The sequence below is a fragment of the Corvus cornix genome, chromosome 7, assembly GCF_000738735.6.
Source record: "Corvus cornix cornix isolate S_Up_H32 chromosome 7, ASM73873v5, whole genome shotgun sequence".
NCBI lineage: Eukaryota > Metazoa > Chordata > Aves > Passeriformes > Corvidae > Corvus > Corvus cornix.
This window is the reverse complement of record NC_046337.1, coordinates 6,844,484-6,865,800: the sequence shown is the minus strand read 5'-3', so window position 1 is coordinate 6,865,800 and position 21,317 is coordinate 6,844,484. Positions and strand designations below refer to the sequence as shown.

Here is a 21,317-nt window from a genome sequence, read left to right as displayed (position 1 = left end):
GGTAAATATAAATGGCAGAACTGGTTTGCCATGAACATCTGGATGCATTCCCAATCAATAACACCAAGACAGAACTGCAGCTTAAGGAAAGGAATTTAGTAGTTTTAGGAAAGCACATGATTAAATCCTAGAGAAGTCTACAGATTCTCAAGCAGAGAGACAAGAAGAATGGCCAACCTGAGGCTTTGTACCATGTGCTGCTGTTGCCAGTCATTTGGAGCTCTCTTTCATTTATTGGTGCAGCCTCAAAATAAGATGAAGATCTTGGTCTCAAAAGTTAGAGCTAACAACCAGTGACATAACAAAGAGCTGTTTACTAAACTGTTACACCAGGTTTCACTTTAATGTTTTCCTTGATACCAGATGATGTTAAAAATCCTTAATGACTTAGCTAAACTTTTAGTAATTTCTGAGTGTTTCTCATATGTAACTACAAAGAGAACCTAGGCCTTTTACCTCCAGCATAATATGGGGATTAGATAGGTCTGATTATTGATAATTGGGATTTTAGCCTTTCACTTCTGGATCAGTATTTAAAACTCAGATGAGGTTGATATTAAATAAAAGTGATTTCCATCAGCTGGCTGCTCAGTGACCTCTAAGAAATATTACAAGTTGGTAGTGGACAGGTGTCTATATGATTAAAATACACTTCGCAAGCACAGTTGGCACCCTGGAATTTACTTATTATGAATCTATAATCTGCTCCCCCCAGTTCATAAATGCAAAGTATTCAGGAGCACTGAGATGTCATTTAAAAACAAGGAGGATACAATGTTCTTTGCTAATCTCACAAACAAAGTACCTCTGTTTCTACAGCAGTTTTGAGTCCCTGGACATATGCTTTGGGCACTGCAAAGATTATCTTTCAGGCTATTAAAATTCATTAATTAAATGTTAGATATCAACATTAAAAACCAAATTAAAATCTAGAGCACTGTAGGTACTCTCTCAAAATCTCACAGCGAGCACCATGGTGTTCACTGTAAAGAGAATATAAATACAGACAGCACCAACAAAGTATCACACAAGGTGTCTCCCATATGCATGAATCTACATTAATTGAATGAATATTCCCAGACATACACATAGAACTCAAGTGGTTTTGGTAGCAAAAAATGGTAAAGAGTTTTTGACAGGAGAAGGTGAGCCCAATCTCAAAATGAGGTGGCTCTCTGACCAAGAATCAAGGCAACAGCTTTGTGTTTGAGCAGGATTTGGGGGATGGGCAGGGAAAACACCACAATATTTTATGGCTTTTGAATAACCAAGCCCAAAAATCAAGCCTCAAGCTTTTAATCTGTTTCTCTTTAATTCATTCAGAGGTTTTGTCAGAGAACACGTGAGAAAATATTCTCCATTAACTTTTCTTTCTTGTTATATCAATCCTGAACAAAGCGAGGCAGAGCCCTTCAGCTTAGGCCTTATGGCAGATGCAGCTTCATAAAACTGTGAGACTTTCCAGGCCTGTCATGGAAGTTTTTGTGGACTTGTCAATTACTCACATCTGTGTCAATGAAAGAGTAGGAAAACCTCATACAGAATCCAAACAGGGAAAGACACTTTGGTAGAATCAATCCCCAGCAGTTTAAATACACGTGCAAGATGTTTCGCCTCTCTGAAAAGGAACATTGTTTGGTCTGGCCCTGTTCAAGATGCTATAAGATTTATAAGAACATAAAAGAACAGTTGCTAAGCTTGGCACTGTTGTGCTGTAGGGGAAGGACTATGGATCCATCCAAGAGCCCTCACCTCAATGTGGGAACAAAACACAGACAAGATTAATTAGCTCAAGAACAGAGTAACCTTAATTTTGTGAAAAAGTGAGAGATATGAACCACAAGAAAAAAAAAAAAAAAAAAAAAACCACAACATTTTCTAATGGTCCTAACCAAGAAAGTCCTACTAGAAATTTCCTCCTACTAGGAATTTTCTTTTTAAACTGATTTTCTCAGCCACTAATTTCCTCTGGAAGTGGCAACTGAAATATGGGGACAAAACTACTGCTAAGCAACCCTCAGCACTTAACCCTTCAGTCTCCAATTTAAATTCATTAAAAGGAGTCTGCATTTTACATATATTTTAGATGGAGTGGTTAAAAGGAAGAGGAAGAACAGGACTGTGTGCAATCAAAGCAAGTACCCATGCACCCATTTTTATCACTTTCCTGTCACACTGTCCAGCAGAACAGCTATAACCTGCTCAAACGGAACCACAAACACAAAAAGTTAAAAACTGAGGATAGCACTGTTAACAAATTGCAGATGCATGAGACTTGTCCAGAAAGACCTCACAAGTCAGCAATGAGAGGAAGAGAGCAAATCATGCAGAAACTATTTAATCAATGAGTAAAGACAATTATAACATCTGTTAATCTTTTGTGTAGGTTATAATTAGATGCTGCGGAGGAGTAGCCTTTAAGGGGGAGGCAGGGAATCCTTTAACATCTGCTAGAAGGGCAAACACTGTGCAATAAATGACTTTAAATGCAATCAGCAAAATGAGGGCTGAGCAGAGTTCACAAAAGGCCTGTATAAAAGATTGAGGATAACAAAATATTTTGCCAAAGGTCAACTCCTGCAGCACTAGAGCTTGAATAATGAGTTCTAGTTTATAGGCCACATCAAAAACAAACGTGATTTTACCTCTGAAAAACAATTCTTTTCTCATTTGTGTCATTATAGCAAAAACACATGCTGCTGCTGTATATCACGTCAGCTTAATGACTTATTAGCGCTCTATCTATCAACCTTGAACAATTTAGAACAAACAGGTAGGCGTGATGTATTTTAAAGGCCAGAATTCGGTCTGATTAGACTGACACAGAACTGCGTCACACTGTAAAAGTGATGTGATTCTGACTGTAAATAATTAATCATTCAATAGCTTCTAAAAGATCTAATTATTTACTCATTTTGCTGTTGAAAACAACCATATGCTTTAAGCTGTTCCTCACTGAAAATGTGAGTCCAAGAGGGAGGTATTTTATCCAGTTTAACATGGCCCTCTACTGGCAAAATAACCCCCCAAAATCTTATCATTATGTACCATTTTGTCAGATCATTTCAGAACAGCAGAAAAGATCCTACATTTTACAGCAGTTACACCAAATCTTAAAAGATAGAGTAGATCAGAGCTTTAGGAATTTGCATAAATTAAGTCATCACTTAATCTCTCTAGAATTCCCTTGAGGAGAGCACTACTTCCTTTCACCCACCAGATGCAGCTCTGGCCATCAACAGAGCTCTGAAGAAACAAGCCAAGTGCTCATATCTAGAGGAGTAAGTCATTTTAGAAGCAAATGCAATCCTTCTACTTGTGTCAAGTTGTGCTGTATTCCTCAAGGAGTGCCACTTGATTCCCCACAGGATTGATGCACACATGTGATTTCAGTTTGCACAATTAGGTAATACTTAGTATAGGCGAAACAAGCATAATACAGCCCAGCTGCCAAAAGGATACTGTTTGAAATACAAATGCTAACTACCACCAAGAGCAACTTCACTGCAAAAGAATTCCTGCCTCCTTCTTTCCTCCACCATTGCTGAAAATCCACAGTGGCAATTCAATACAGCTTCAATCAAAGCGAAGCGGACAACACAATTCGCCTGTGTTGTTGCACGTGGTAATTAACTCTTCCTATTTGTATTATGTCTGAGCAACAAAGAAACAAAAGGATACCGTAAAATATTGAGTTTAACAATTTAGATAACAATGAATTCTAAAAATCAATTAGCACTCTCAAAGAAAATAACTTGTGACATGCATCGGAATCTGTCCAGACCTATTGTGTGCACACACTATCCAAGGCTGGTTTGGCTCTGGAAAACAAATAGTGTTGTCCTGTGGAAAGCTTATCAAACATTCAGTTTAACAGTGGCATTTGTTCTTGCTGTGTGTCAATATTAATAGACCATATTTCAGCAACATAATTTTTATCCACTGCTTTATAATCCAACCTGCTTTTCAGGGTCTGCATCACTCATAGCCCATAGACAATGTTACAGCCCGTTTCCAGAAGCCATTGCCTCTGTACAAACCACGTTTATCTGATCCACCTGAATGCTAAGCAATGGGCACATAAAAGATTTCCCAGTGTTTTTCATATAATAGCTATCTAACTTTTCATCCTGAAAACATCATGACTAATTTATGTAACCATCAGGGAAAACCTAATATAATTCAGGTTCCTGCATGCTACACGAGCAGTATCAGTAGACAGTACAGAACAGAGCATTACAAGTGTTAATGGCTCGTGTTCTATTTACATTGTACATTTATTCTGGTTTAGTAATAAAACTGCATATTACATGCTTTAACTTTTGAAGGTATTTTGGCAGCTCTGGCATGAATTTTTCTTCAGCATAACTGCAGTCCTGCCAGGAGCTGAACACGTGCAAAGCCACACACGAGCTCAGAGCACCCTGCTGCATTTGGCCCTGGCTGCACCATGCCGAGCTCCTCAGCCAGCTGAGCTTCCCTTTGGCACCTTTGTTCTGTGTCTTTTATCCCAACCCCAGTCCCACTTGTCAGACGATGACAGGCTGGGGTCTGCTCTTATTCTGTCTCTTTTCAGATGGCAAGAAAGCCCAAGGAATTGACATTCTCTTGGCAATTGTCCCTTTTTATGCCATCCCAGAATATTATTAGATTATATGCTGTATCCTTGGGCAGATTTTTCAGGAAAAATCCAACCAGGGGATCCCTTGGCTGAAAATGAGCTCAATCTATATCCTAATTTGCTACATTGGTAGATAAGAAAGAAAATGTAAATGTGAGAAGGAAAATGAAAATTGGATGCCTACAGGCTCATCAGGTTTTGAGAGTCTGCTTCGGCTTTTAAGGTGATTATCTGAAGATTAGTTCATAACTGAAGTGGAATTGTACCCTCCTGCTTTACATTTACTGGGACAGGATTTCCACTTGTGTAAATCTAAGTCTCTAAACACTTATACAAAATTCATGTACAAGAACAATACCATAGGAGCCCATTAAGTTTTCTTTAAAAGCAGTAAAATTCATGTTTTTCAGATGAAAATTTGCACTTAAAATTAATTTAAGTAAGAAAGATAAGTAGAACCTGAGTAGGGTTTTTTATTCTCACTTTGTTCTAATTATTTTGAAGATTTCAAAGGCATTTATTTGCCAATATCTGAAAATTTGCAAGTGTAAATTATCAGTTCACAAAAATAGATCATCTTTATTGACCACAAGGTCACAGAGGGAAGGAAATACTGGCTCACAGGAGTCAGTGATAGAGATCAAACCACCTTAAACCCATTCCATCTCCCCAAAGGAAAGCCTCTATCACAACTCTCAGCTCTTCACTCCTGCATTTGGTGGAAGTTTCTGAGCTACAAAAAACATCTTTTAAAGATCATATAAACTTTTTTTAACACTATTTCTGAAAAATGAGGATGAACACCTGAGGAATAAAAATATGCTCTTATTCACACACCCATTTGAAACACCAAAAGCCTTTGCCGTTCCCATGGCATTAATGCAGAGCTAAATTTAGGTTGGTTCCCCCCACACCCCAGGAGAATATGCTTCAATTGCAAAGACAGAACAACAGCTCCTGAATTGCACAGTATCTTGACATGCCAAGCCACATTACAGCATGAAAAGAGAAGAGCTGGACAGTTTTCATCTGTTGTAGAAACAGGGTCACTTGAGAGGGGCATCTGTAGTTGTAGCCACTCAGACCTTAACAAAAAGCTCCAAAAATCTGTTGCTGAGTGGGACTGAGAAGCCTTGTAAACAAAGTCAGCAGCAAGCAAAGCAAACCAAAATCAATAGTGCTGATAATTCAGGAGGAATCCTCCAATTCCTATCTGATTGATTTGCACTGTCTTACCCTCATACATTTGCCAATCATACTTTTCTGATTTCAAGCCTCAGAAATGTGCTTTGTCTTCACAAAGACAGCTCATTAAGCAGAGGTAAACTGTAATAAAAGTTCCTCATGCACAGTACTGTGATTAGGTTACGTCCTAGAAAAGCCACTACAACTGAAATTGCAGTAATTTAGCATGGGCTTCTGGTGAAAGACTGAAATGAGAAGCAAGAGACCTGGGGTTTGTTACCAGCTTTTGAAGTGGGTAAGCTAAATTTTAATAAACCGCATCTACGGACCAGTTTACTCCTCTGTAAAACACAAATAATTCCATGCCAATCACAGCTACTTGTCCTGAAAATTAGTTAATCTCTGACCAGAAATACAGTTGTGTCCCACAGACAGCAGAGAAACAGTTTTTTCACAGCAGCTACCAGAGTGCTCTGATATTTCAAGATGTGATGGATTTCTAACTTAAACACTCAAAACAAAAATTACAGTTTCTCATATAATTGACAATTCATTCTGTCCAAAAGGCATCAGATTTCCAAGCACTGTATGATTCTCTCTTTTAAACTTATGCACCTCCAGAACTTGAACAGGGGCTGAAAGTGAAAAATAGTCAAGCTTTGCTTGAAATAAACACCTGCATAAGAAGCAAAATAATTTTTAAAGAAAACTGTACTAAAAACTACAAGGAATTTATATTAAAAATTCAACATAATCTTCAATATTCAAATGAACATAATTAAATTATAAAAGAACAATCTTCAGACAGCCCAGGTTTTGTTCAGTTAATGACAGCACTCAGGAGATTTGAAGAATCTTAAAGTTTCATCACTTAAATTAAGAGAGAGCCACTTCAGTGTAATCTCATACAAACAAAAGCCAGAATAAAGTTTTCATTTGTCCTGAACCACAGTCAGATGCATGGCTGTAATTACTCCCAACAACTACATACTTGCCGCTCTTTTAATTAATACAAAACTACAAATAACAATGCTGACACACTCCTAGAGAAAATAAGCTTTACAGAGATGATAAAAACACCAAAACAGCAAAAGCCTTACTTGCTGCAGTTCAGTCAAAACATGCCAGCCCTGGAGAATTCAGAACCGTAAGAAGTCTTTGCAGTCCAGAAATTCTCTTGAGTTTATCCAGTGTTTATTTACCAAGCTTTAAAAAGTCTGTGGTTAGAAGAACAGAGTTAGCTTTCTACACCCTCCACAGCACCAAAGTCCTTCAGAAACAGCAGACATGAAGTTTGCTGATAGTTGGGTTTGCTGCTGCTATGTAGTTGCTCAGTACTTGTAAATACAAGCTCTGTGGACAAAGTCCCAAATGACATCACAGGCAGCTGCTTATTGTTGAGTCTTTATTAACCGACTGTCAAAAAAAGAAAAGCGAGGAGGAAAGAAAAGCCCAAACTATCTTCCCTGCAGCACAATTTGCATCTTAGTAGGAGTTGCAGTGCTACACACATAAATACTTCTGTTTACTCAACTGATGTTTTTCTAGAATGAATAAACAGTGTTTGCAGGGAAAGCAGAAAAGTAAGAAACACTTAAACAGGGAGAAAGAAAGAAAAAAAATGCCAGCGGTGCCTTTTTCACAATTTATCACTGAATTCTTCTAATTCTTTTGTTTATTTAACAATAGGGGTGCAAACCTGCCTAGATTTTAAAGCACAGAGAAGAAGACATCAGTAAGTTGAACTGAAAGTTTCACCGCATTCCGAATTTGAAAATTTACAGAATTACAATCTATAATCTTTGCAAGGTTTAAGACAGCTCAACTTCAGTATCAATGTGTTTTGAAGAAAACCATCTTACTTTCTGAAGATGAAAATACAAGAAAGCAAGAAACAGCATCAAACATTGTTATTCACAAGGTGCTAATAGCATAAATACTGACCTTTCCTTCTCAGAGGGGAGGTCCAAGACTAAGTAGCACTGGGGAGCTGAAACACACACTTGACTCCCACCAAGGCATGGGGTACTCCCTGGAGAACTAGTCCAGCTCCTAATCTGAGCCTCTGTCACAGAGTTCCTGCTGAAAGAGAAGGGCTGGGACTCTGTGCCTTGATTTCCTCAGAAGTTAGTCCTTTCAAGTCAGAACTTCAAACACTGAAAGAGCACCACCAAGGCTTGTGACAGACTGAGCTCTCTTATCTGTGCACGTTTCCACACGAAGAGGTTCAATATTGGAAACACCTGGCCACTCACATCTAAACACCCTAAACTGTTCCACGAACAACAAAACATGTGAAACTTGAGCTCAGGGATGAGCTGAAGCCAAGTTTGCACTGCTTTTTTAATTGCTACACATAAAAGCCTCAACCTAAATTCTGCCTGTATTTACAGAGAGAAAACCAATCTTGGGTCAGATACTCAGCTGCTGTAAATCAAGCTAGATGCAATTACACACCTGAACAAGAGCAGTCAGCTGCAAGCTGAAATCCTGCTTTTAGCCTGAAAGAGTGCCATTAAAAACATTTGTGTGACCCTAATAACAGAGTGCCTGATTTTCTTGGTCTTGCCCTGAGTAGCAGCAATACCCTGCTGACACAGTGGTGCTGGGTTCATTGCAACTGCTCATGTAGCCAATTGCTACCTCTGCTGCTTGCTGCCTCTAAAATATGAGTTTGTGCTTTTGATGGAGATCTGTTGTAAATCCCCTACATTTATTCCTGTAGCTAATCAGCCTGTAGCACACAAGAAACACCACGATGTGTAAATATGGGTTATATTTACCTCCCTGCCTCAAACACATAGGGTTGTGTTCCTCTTCCATTGCACTAAGCAAGGTTTTATATCTTGCTCATTAAGAGTTTGCCAGTCTGATCCAGGAAGTCTTCAAATACTTTGAGGATGAAGTGGGTTATGGGAATAGTAAGTACTAACACATAATATTGAATTAGATGAATTTCAAACTATAGAGCTTTAGTTCCAGGTTCACAAGTGCCATTTAAGCAAACATGAACAATACCCTGTGCTTGGATAAACAGCTCCATAAGGCTTCAGCTTTTTCTATCAGAAATAAACCCATAAAATGAGCAAAAGAGTTAAATTGTGCTTAAACCTGTTGCTGATTTACAGTGTGCTTCCTCAGACCAAGAACAAGATTCATTTTTTCACCTGCCATTACAAGTATTTATAAAAATGCAAAACACAGGTTACATTGAAGCTTTGTTGATGAGAAAACTGGCTTGCTCCAAAACACATGTAGAAGAAAGAAGAGAGTATAGAGTCATAAAAGAAGGAAACCACTAGTTTAATTGAAAAAGTTTAATGAAATTAAAGAGGATGAGCCTTAAGGAAAATCGTAACCAGTTCCCAGGAAGAATTTGTATTATTTAGCAAAATTTAGCACTTACTAAATTTCCTAGGATATGTTAATGCATTTCCAGGCTAAGTACACCTGGGTGAGCAGGACCAGAACAGCACACACACTTCTCACATCACTCTGGTCAGGCAGCACTGCAGAGGCACCGAGTTGTCTGAAAGCTATTTTTCTTAGTTTTTCAGAAGTGGTGGTTATTGTGAAAATAAATGCGCAACAAAACAAGTTCTGAGATTTGTGGGTTTAACCAGCGAGTTCCCAAGAGGAGAATTGCCATGAGGGTGGACAAACAGATTCTGCATTCTTCAAATTACAGCACTTATTAAGGGAGTGGCCATTAGCTCACCCTGTCAGTGCACTTATCCATCTAATTTCTATTCTAAGTCATCATAAGATATAGCTGCTGGCTGTGCAGATACAACTTATTTTTGGCAGGAATGCCATGGCTTCTGCTAGAACAAAATTAACAGCAGAATTCAGACACTGACTAGCTGCAGGTTGAGTGAAAAGATAAAGAAGTCAAAGTCATGAGCTACAGTCATTGCTCCTGGCCTGAAGTGCAGTAGGCTGAACTGATTCTTGTACCTGAGGAAATAATTCACCTTTGTACTGCCTCATTTTTGATGAGCAGACAGGTAAGATGAGATATAACAAATTGATCGAAGTACACACAGATATTAGGAAAGCTTGTCAATTAACTTCTTGCAGTATGGCCAGGATCTCTCAAAGACCCCATGTCTCACACTAACACAAAATCCATACTATTTCAGGTTCACTGTCCACATTTGACTTTACTTTTTTACTAATTTAGAGCGTTCCTCCTCACTGAAGAAGCCAAAATAAGGACATCTCGGGAAATGCAATAGTTGGCTGGGATTGAGTCACCTAAACTGCATCTTTACTGAAGTATGCAGGAATCCCTGCACTTGTGATGTGCTTGTTCACTTCTTACCAGCTCAGGAGCAGAAAACAGCTTGGACCCAGGGGTCTCAAGATTTTGTCTCATTACAGACCCCTAAAGCTGCAGCAGAGGTGATCAGCCCCACAGCCTGAAGAGTTAAAAGGCAGGTGGGAAGAGCTAAGAGCATTTTCCCCAAGGGATGTCTCACTGTGCTGACAGTCCTGTGTGGTTCGGTACAGCTTCAGCCAGACAGCCCATGTAAAAGCCTTGTTTTACTCTCTAACTACTGCTGGGGCAAGCACAGGCTGAAGAGCAGTTTAGTCTAGGGCGAAACTGCAGGACGTTAAAATCCCAACAGATTTTAATAGAATATAAAATCCTGAACTGTTACATTTTTATCCCATGGTAAATATCAGATCACTAGAGTACAAATTAAAAAAAAAATAAAGTTAAACAAATTGTAGACTGGAGAATTTGCTCTCCTTGGAGTTGCACATGGTTGGAAATGTTGAGCTGGTTCTAAAATATCATGGAAATTTCTCCAGGGTACTGAAGAGCAAAATGTTGTTTGAAAATTACTATTATGCTCACTTTTGCCAACACAGTTAAGTATGTCTTACAAAACATATACCTACAAGGATGTGAGGTGTCACAAGTTAACACAGTAAACACTTTCCTGGGGTAACTGGCCAAGAAAATAAACAACTGACAAGTTGAAATAAGTGGAGAGAATAAAAGGAAGGTGTGAGGGCAGTGCATGAATCTCCTCAGATACTCACTGTCAAAAACTGGCCTTCAGCTGAAGCAGTTTGATCAGGCTGGTGAGCTTTTGATCACAAAGATAATTTGATTTTTAACCTTGCTAGGTGATTTTTCAAAGCTTTTTACCTCCCCTGCATGTCAAGAATATGGAAAAGGTCCTTAGCAAAGGCAGGTTTTACTGCTGGAACAAACAATAGCTCTCTCTTCTGTCATATTTATGAATTTAAACTTCAGAGAAAGCAACAAATAACATATAACAAAAATAACTGTGTTCACATTGGCCATTCTGCTACATGCAGGGCTGGGGATACCATCAGTCTGGTTTGTCCTTTCCAATTGTGTTCTCCATGCCTGGCACTGCTATGTTGCTCTCTCCAAGAGCTCCCAGACAGCTTCTGTAAAACCTATGTGCTCCTCAGTACCTGTCACTCCAACAGCTTAAAAGATATTATATTCTACCTCCTGGAAGAGCACCTCTATATGGAAATATTTGCTCGAACTCACATCCCACACAATGGGAAATCCTGTCCTTAAGTGTCAGGATGAAGCCTTGACACTCGATTCTGACACATGGGAAAAAGAAAGTCTAAAATGAAATGTTTAATCTAGCCTTTTCAGATGAGCTGAGAGCTAAAATGAGCATATACGGTTGTTCCTGCCATAGCAGTGATTTGCAATCAATTTCTAAATCTTTTTCAGTTCCATAATTTTTGCTTCAGTAGAATTCTATGAAAAGCATTCATCGGAGAAAATTGATGGGATGTCTTTAAAGGACATTGCCTTTCACTACAAATTGCCTCATTGTAAAATATGATATTAAGCAAATCATAAAAGTTTGCTTTGAGTGTTTGCCACTTGAAACTGGAAGAAGTAGGCAGAAGCTGGATTTTTGAATTACAGGGGAGCTCAGAAATATTGTAAATATGATTACAAAATATAAGTACGTAGGACTGGCTCTCCTCTGTTCCATAGTTTAAGTCATTATTCCTTCTTTGCCTTTCCTGTTGTTTCTGGAATCAAACAATTGATTCACCTACCAATGACCTTATCCAGAATTAATTGAAATCAATGGCATTAGTGGATTCTGGAGCAGGTCCTAAACCAATGTGTGTTCAAGGGCTTTTGTATGTCCATAATCACACGAGTAAGCCTCTGAAAATTTAGATTCCAGTGGATCCAATCATTAAATCAGTTCTGCAGTGTTTAGCTTCACATATGGACAGGGGTCCCCTGCTGGATACAGAAAGTGGTCTCTATTATGAGGAGAAGGTTATTGCCATAATCTATTTCTGATGAAATACAGGTGTCAGTGATCCAGCAGGGCTGGTACCTAATGGGAAGGCTGACTAATTTGCACTCTCCTGCTGCCTCTTCGGACATGTCGCTGTGTGTCAGCAAGCAGAGGTATCGGCTTGTGAAACACACATTCCTCTGATGCAAGCATCTGGCTTCTTGGCAGCCAAGTCGTGACAGGTTCTGCAGCAGCTGGGATGGCCCCACGCTCTTTCAGATGGTTAAATAGTCTTGTTTTTCAGCCTAGCTGTTTGTTTTCCTGCTGCACTCCTGGATGGAAGCCCATTCACCCTTTTAATCAATGAACTGGCCGTTGGATTGGAGTAATCAGCCACATTTTTGTGCATGTCAGAGCAGAGATTTTTGCCCAGAGATTGCCAGCCCTACAGCCCTGAGCTCTTGACTCCATGCTTAACCTTGTCCTGCTTCATCCTGACACCTAACACCTCAAAGGAAAGACTGTCTTCCCAAACTGAGAGTAAGCACTAGAACAGCATTCTTCATCCCTCAGTCATAGGATTTCCTGGATTTCATAGCTCCCTCTTTGTTACAGGAGATGGCATTCAGATCAAATAAGGAATACAATTTATTTATTTCAGATGGCTTTATAAACTGTCCTCCCATGTGCACACACCAGATGGAGATAAGAATCTGGCTGGAAGCTCTAGCCTTACACTGTGTGTCACAGAGGTAACAGCACATCAGATTATTGAGAGAAAAAATTCTTCAGAGAAGATTCCATAAATCTGAAATAAATTTTATCTAAATTGCCTTTAAACATATTATGCAAATCCACAACATAACGAGCAGTTCCGAGTAATTCCCTCGAATAAATGAACACATGGCACTACTAACACCAAATGTGATAACGCAGTATTAAAAAGGAGTTCTCACAGGGATACCACAAAAATGAAAAGCTGTCATCTACCTCTCAGCCATTCATAAACCACCTCCAACTTTTCACTCTAAATGATAATCTGTCTCTACTTTTTTCCTATGTAGTGCTGCTTGTGGAGGGAAAATAAGTAATGAACTGATTTGGACAGGCTACATTTTCCCTTGGCAGGGTTTTACTCTTTGCTCTTGTGCTTGCCATATGAAGCTCTTTTCGTGGGATGCAGCTACTGCTATTTCTACACTCACCAGAGAGAAAATACACAAAAAGGTCAATTCCTGCCCCTGTCACAGAGAGAGGAGTGAACAAATCTTCCCTGCCATCTCTCTTCATGTGTTCCATTGATGGCTTGTTGAGGACCTAGTAACAAGCCGATCTGTCCTATCCCCCACTGTTTGCCAAACATGCACACACACATGCACATAAAGATGCTGTTAATCAGTTCTACTGGCCAAAATGAGGCCTGTGGAAACAAGACATCAGTGTCACCATGGGTTCCAACCGCACTAGGCCACGTGTATCCAGAGTGATATGGCAGTCAGCACCATCCTGTCCCAAAGTAAGAAAACAAGAGTCGCAAACCAGTGTGAGATATGTTACTATAATTTAAAGTTCTCTTTGGGTCTTTCCATTCCATCTTCAAAGCAGGGCAGGTAAGAATTGCTTCCAGCAGATGACTTAGTGAATGAGAGCTGTACCAACATGCCTGGTTTTAATACCATATAATTCCATACTATGACACACAATATAAATTGATAAAAACCCTCTCATTTTAATGAATGACTGTTGTCAAGAAGAGGCTATCTGAAATGCATTGCCAGTATTCTGGTCTCTTAGCATCTGTAAAATCTGCAGAAAGTTGATCCATGTCACAGGTAAAATATTCAAGGATTAAGCAGTTTGCTTAAAGCCCAAGAAAAGACACCAACAGATTAAAGTCCAGGAATTACTGCTCCCAGCACTGTCAATGGAGCCCTGGACAATACCATGAAGTCTTACTCAAAAGTAACTCAGTGCAAGTCCTCAGGCCTCTCAGCTCTCCTCTTGAAAAAATCCTGGGTTGTTGTAGAAAGCAGTTATAAACACACTAGGATTTCAACCACATGCTGCAATTACTTTAAATCTGTGAAATACAACGACTCGTAACAGCTACCAGGACATTTCCCAGGAGAAGAGACCAAAGTGTATCTGCAAAAAGGATGATGGAAAAGCACAAAATTATTTTTGTGAGGAGAAAGGTTTCCTAGTCTTCCTGCAAGAAAAATAAAGCCTCCATCCTATTCCTCTGGATAGAAAAGGACAGGTATATCAAACAAAAGCTGTTCTGGTTTACCACACTGCCTTCTCCATACAATGCTGAAGATTTTACTGCGTGCTATAAAGAGAGGAAAAACTCATCTTGTAGTCATATAAACACAGTGAACAACACAGAATAAGTATCAATTACTTTTGCAAGTTTCAGTGATAGCCTCAAACCCTGAGGATAATTTCAAATGGTACGATAAAGACTTCAGTTAGATTAAAACATCAAAAGCAAACTAGCATTCAAAACCAAACATTTCCGTCGCTGCTGTGGAAGTTACAATAAATTTTCCGAACTGGCAGATTTCCCTCCTAGCTGTTCAGCTGTTCCTTTCCCACAGGTAAAATAAGTCAATCTGTTTGAGAAGACAATTTGCCACCCAGCTTACTTAATGCCACACATTAAAATTAAATGACTGACTAATTTTGTTGTCAAAGAGCTGTTTTAATGGGAATCCATGATTAAAAGAAATAACTGCAATAAGGAAATAAAATCAGATGATGCTGACTTCCATGTGAATTAGAATGAAATAAAATAACTGTCCAACTTTTTGCCTCTTTTTTCATGGAACTTTTCTCAAATCCTTCAACAGGTCCCTGCATATATGTCATTCCCTGTTTACTTTAATCCCATGATCCAAATTTGGCTCAGTGAAGTTAGTATAAACACAAACATGACTAACAGAAAACAGTAAATCTGTGATAAATTTTTGCTCATCTGGAATTAGACATGATAAATTCTTGTAGCATACTATCAAGACAATGGAGCTGCATTTTCCATTTCCCTTGTGCCAACATATGTGGCTATGGAAAGTGCGTGGTGGTGCTGGTGCTGGGTGTATTCATACAGCGCTGTGCAATGCCTTGAAGAGATATTTGAAGCAGCTTTAAATGTTACTTTGGTTCTGGAAAGCAACTTGGCCACGTTAGTTCCCTGCCTGGAGCCCAGCACAGGAAATACGCTTGGCAGAGGCCTAAGGGAGCATTACAGTCCTGCCCCAGCCCAGCCAGCAGGTTCAGAGCCAGCTCAGTGTCTCCACATGACACTGCCCTACAACCACAGAAGTATTAAAAGTGTTCATTTTGCTTTCAGAAAAAGGCAGAAAAATTCTTTATGTTCACAGTGTAAGTCACAACCTGAAAAGGCTTTCCTAGTCATGGTGTGAGCTCATTTGATTCATCCTAGAACACCATTTTTAACTGAAATAACAAAAGCTGCTCTGAGGTTGAGTACAACCTTTGAAATGGTCTGTGGCAGCATGAACAAGACTCACCCTTGCTTTCTGATCAAATGAAGGACTAAGGCTCAGGCCATTTCACTGCCCTTTGCCTGCAAAGGATCAAGAAATCCAAGTGCACATTGACCAACACTGCTGGGATCTGCTCCATGTTTCCTTGATTTCAAATAATATTAGCAATTCAGGTGAGCAACCCAACCAGTTTTCAAAGGCTGAGTGCCATACACTCAGCTGTCATACACTCATAGGTACACATGTATTAATTACAGGGATTAGCTGCCACTAGCCAGAACCATTTGCTTACAGTATTTGGAATATCCTGGAAATATGAAGCCTTTACAATTTTAACTCAGATATTCTTGCTCTACTTTATGTTCTAGGTTGCTTTGCTGAAGAGTTTGGTTCAAGTCTTGTGTGTTGACCTAGAGGTCAGTCATGGCAGACACCTGCAGCAGCTTCTCTGATGTCTGCCCTGCCCTGTTGTTGCTTCCTTATCCCTCCAAAATTAGAGATACAGTAGTTCCCAGCATGCAGAAATGTATCTTACTCTGTATGAGTGGGTGTTATCTGTCGGTATTGTTTATGTGATGCCACAGGTAAATGGACAATTTCAAAGAATTTTAAATAAGGCCCATTGTGCTCATTGTCTGCATTTCATTTCAGAACTCTTCCAAACATCCCAGAAGTTCGGACAAGAAAAATTTCTGCTGTGCTCTGGCTTTGGCACATATCTTTTAACAGATGGAAATTATTGTTATACAGCCTTAGGTCATATCAGGATCTCTTTTTGTTTCTGTAATGAGGCCCAATTAATACCTAGGACTTTCTTCCACTCAAAGGATTTTAAAATATCAGGATTTCAGCCAGAACTGTAACACTGATGTGTGCTTTTATGATATAATCTAACTGTAATTACCTAAAACAATATCAACATAATAGTCATTCTTATTCTATAGGAAACTTGGGTATTCCACTGTATTGAAAAAATGCTTACTCTAAAAGACTCTTCTCATTCCCATTGCAGGGTCAGCATTTCACCTTAGTGTAGTTGCAAATTAGAGAAATTAGAGTAATTATATTGAGCTAGACAGTCTTTAGGTTGGTCTCCATGAAAGTTTTGCTGCAAAATAGGACAGGACAGCTGTCACTCTGTGCAACCTTACTGTGTAACATTAGAAATATCTGCACTGAGAAGTGGGGTAGAATAGCCATTTTGTAGTGATTTACTGCTAATTTTGTAGACAAAACCCTAAAGCCAGGTTTCTATTTTTAGGGCTTATGACTTTCAGAAGCTTTTACATAAAATGACAGCAATGAAAAACTTTATTTACAAATATTCACAGATTAATACTATAGCTTATTCACCAAGTAGGACCTCCAGGGTTACCATTACCCCTGGAAAAGTCAGGTCATGAATGCTTGAAATGCCTACAGTAATTTTTGAACTTTTACTTGGTCATTAGAAGTTTGCACTGAGTATTTAACAATTCTGGGCAAATGATAAGATGACACAACTTTTCAGTTCAGCTTTTTCTCTTTCTCCACTTGCAGCACTGGGAACCTCCTGTAATAAATCTCAGCACCTCTGATGAATCCAATAGGACTGTTCACTAACTGTGGTTTCCAGCTGCTGCCCAACATACCTGAAAATTTTTACCAAACTCAGCATCCTGACCATCATACTGAGACAGATTAAGACAGAATTAATTTACCCAAATGCATTACAAAAGAGAAATTTACAACCAGGACTAAACTGAATGTTACTAAAATATAATGATATTAATGTAAAAAATCTTGGTATCTCCTCTCCTCTCCTCTCCTCTCCTCTCCTCAGAAGTATTCAATGACCAGATAGTTGGCAATAAAGAGTAAATGCCACTGTAATCAAATGGGCGCTATGTACCAGAAATGGTAAATATAATGATAGGAGCTGGTTTACTATTACATGGTATGATTTTAAAAAATATTTAATTATTACTGTCAGAAACTGTGCTAAATAAGTTGCATTTTTTTCTACATGACAGATAAATGTAGGAATGTAGCATTCACAAGGAGCTGTTTGTACTAGGCACTGTATTTCCTCTCCACCCAGCAGAACTTCCAGAAGAACATCATATGAATTTTGCGAGTATATCAAGGAGATAATAGACACCACAGGCTGTAAAAACTGCAAGATCATAGACATGCAAGTTTATGCAGGTGCTACAAGCAAACTACATTTTCTTCCTGCCAAAAACGCCTCTCTAATCTCTAAGCTAGTGAAAATGTCCTCATTGCTCCAATATTTTCCCTGCAGCCACAATAATTTTTTAAATACATATGCAGCCATTTGATTTTATCCCCTAGAAGGACAAACCCAGCAAGTGACAATGTCCATCAACCCCCTTGAAGTTTACATACATTTTATATGCATCTTGCAAATTAGTCTACATACTCAGGCTCTCTGTAGTTATTAAAATCCTACTATCACTTTTCAAGAAAGAGAAGGAAGGATGTTGATTTTAGCTATTCAGGCATAATTCTCCCTAATTCAAGTGGAGAGTCAGACCATACGGGGACATTAAGTGATTTCAGGTCTCTGCTCCACTAGATCATCCCCACAGAGTTGGTTTAGTTCAGAAATGTTTGGTGTCAGGACCTGAAACCACAGTTGCTCATTACCCAAGCAGCTGCTTAGGATGAGATGCCCCATGTGTGCTGGAGCGGGGCTGTCTGACACCAAGGCACTCAAGCCAACATGGTTTTAATTTACTCAGAATAATGGTATCGTCATGCCTTGTACACCTACAAGAATAGCCCTGCTTCCATGGGGAATGGTGGTGTTTGGTGCTATGAACTAGAAATGCACTTGTCCCAAACAAAGCCAAAGCAGCGGTGAAGTAGCGCAGCTCCCATTCTGACTTTGCTGTTCCACATGTCCTGGCCTGCCTGGGTGGCACTTGGTTTCTACAGAAAATACCAAGAACTCACCTCAGAATGATTAATGCCACATCTAATGAGGAAGTACTCATTTTTCACACATACCAATAGAAAACTGTTGTCCTCAAGCTGGCATACTCTGGAAGCATTTTTGAGGAAAACACAAGTGTTGGGAGCAAGGCAGCAGCAGAGACACTTCCCAAAGAAGATGTTCACCTGGAATCCTTTCCATCTGAGTTTCTGTCAGAGCACAAGCCCTTTAGCCAGCCATCTCAGCTTTACAGAAATCTTTTCTGGGAATTACACAATGACCAAGTGTCTGCACCTTACCACAACACTTACTCCTTGCTCTAGAATTTAAGCTTTAATTAAAAGTTTCTACACCTTATGCCTGCAAGGAAAATTTATCAAAACACAGGCAGAACGTAAACCTTCAACCTATATAAAGCTTGAGACAACAGCTCAGAGAATCTGTTTTTCTTCTTAGCACATCACTGAAATGAAATCACAGCATTTCCTAAAGGCAGCTTCACTGAGGATTTTTAATACACATTAAAGTGCAGTTCTTGAGGGGTTTTTGCAACCCTTCCCAAAGCAGCCCAAAAGATTTTTGCCTTCAGCCTCACTGTTCTTCCCTCCACAATCCCAAAAGAAAACCTATACTTTTCTGCTATCTAAAACATATTTAAAAACAAGATATTGACAAACTACAATAAATTGTACTGAACAACATTATAATGGATTTATTTAGCAGAGCTTTGCCATAGGAATGTATTGACATATTTGCTTAGGCAAAATCTCCTTCCTTCCAAAAAAACTGAGCTGCAACCAAGAGTTTCAGGAAATGCTGCAAGATGGGCTGGGCAAGGACCTGCATGGGAGTACAGCTCTTGCCTCATGAGTCTCTGTGTCACAGATGCTGGCACGAAACTGCCTCTTGTCCATGTTTTAACACCACAATTAAAAGCTGACAGAATGACTGTTGATGTCCATGGGAATCCATTACCTTCCATGGGATTTGGGTACATGTACCATGAACTGCACCACACCAAGCACCACCAAAGGAGAAGTGCTCCACAGTATTCCCAAACAAGACCCAAAGCTGCAGGGCAAACCTCACGCTGTTTGTGGCTGGACTTGTACCATGCAGTGCCATCTTAGACTCCAGAATGATAGTTCCCATCCTCCAGGGAACAGCAGACAGACATTTCAGTCATGGAACACTGCAGAGGGCATAAGAACCCAAGTTTGTTTCAGGACAAATCTGTAGAAATGGTGAGGCTTCTCTTTACACCAAGCCCAAAGCTGCACAGGGAGCTGTCAGCAGCCACAATCCCTCTCCCCATTCCAGGAATGATCTCCCTCCTCCTCCCCTGTTCCCTGTCACAGTTCAGGGTGACTCAGCTCAGCTCCCAGGAGGAAAATCATCCCTGCCGGTCACATACATGAACTCTATCCGTCCACAGTGATACACATGCACTTCTGAGAAACTGTAAAAAGAACTGGAGAAAGAAAAATCCATGGGGAATGGTAGGACAGAGATGAACTGGCACACACAGCCACAGCTATCCTGCATTAAAATGAAGTTACATCCATGTGGGTTTCCAGACAGAAGGCTGCTATGGGATCTCCCACTGAACATCATTCAGTGTAGTAGAGTGTCCTGTGCTTGCACAAAGTGCCCCAAAATTTTGCACATTGGTTTTGTTCCTTACTCTAATGAAAGAAATAAAGCTATTAAACTTTCCTCATACAAAAACCAAATTTATCTTCTATACTCATCTAAGTGTATTGACATTGCAACCCCACTGGCACCCACCAAAGAGTCCTATAATAGGCAACTCTTTTGCAAAGATTGGCTGTGCACCATCACAAATCTCTCCAATATTTATATTTATGGCTTCCAGTCACTCACCTAATCACTATAAAAGTGTCTTCATGGGACTATATGGTTACAGAGAGGAGAACAAGGGGGAATCCAGTGTATCACCACCTCTCCTACCTTAACTGAGTGCCAGAGATTGCCCCTTGCTCCCATTTCTCTTCTTTCATTCCTGTTCAAGTATGAATGATAGCATTCAGGGGACATACTCCTGAGAAGAGTGGAGCTTCCTTCACCATAGAAATCCTACCTTTGTAAAATGCTTCAAGCTGCTAGGTATCCTTATAACACACAAGTTTCCAGTTCAAAGGACAGTGCTCTGCCTCTACAACACTCAGCTCCCATACTGGTGCCAAAAAGAGGATTTAGGCTCAGCTCTACCTACAGACTATACCAGAAACAAAAAGGAAAAAAAAAACCCAAACAACTCAGTGGCCCTCACTCCTTTCACTGTCAATACATTTTCTAATATCATGTTCCAAACCACACACTCATGGGCTGGTTTTGTGCAGGGCCTGATAAATGCCAGTTCAAAATTAACATGCACTGATGAAAGACCAGTCTATGAAGGTGAAAGGTTTGGACAAGTGGGAACAACTTCACTTTGCTGTTTGGGCAGTGCTTTGTTGCATATACAGACCTGAACAGCTCTGGAAGCAAGGCTGGTGCACAGATGGGAATTCAGCTGAAACATGAGGAAGTTCTTCCCACTGCTACTGGCACTTACACAGCTGCCATCAAAGAATGCCTCTCACCTGAATTTTTTCAAGACACAAAAATAAATTACCACATGAGTCACCATTTCTTGGTTTCTTTCTGAACAAGAGCACACACAAAAATTTTCTAAACCACTTTGTGCAATACAATTTCTAGTATATTGTCAAAGATTACTGAAAAAGCTCATGAGCCCAGGAGATGCTGCATGATAGGGAAATATTTGTATTTTG

The 21,317-nt window shown here is 39.6% G+C and overlaps 1 protein-coding gene across 9 annotated transcripts in view; it reads right to left on the bottom strand.

The window, feature by feature from the left end:
* Positions 1 to 21,317, bottom strand: part of NCKAP5 (NCK associated protein 5) — a 379,062-nt gene that overhangs the window by 345,447 nt on the left and 12,298 nt on the right. For 3 of the 9 annotated variants that reach the window (XM_039555042.1, XM_010407129.4, XM_010407127.4), the window contains exon 1: positions 6,907 to 7,189. The gene's annotated coding sequence lies outside the window, so the exon portion shown is untranslated. Of the gene's footprint in view, positions 1 to 6,906; positions 7,192 to 7,750; positions 7,942 to 21,010; positions 21,126 to 21,317 lie in introns of those variants that run through there. The other 6 variants (XM_010407128.4, XM_010407130.4, XM_019290551.3 and 3 more) reach the window with 5 other exon arrangements.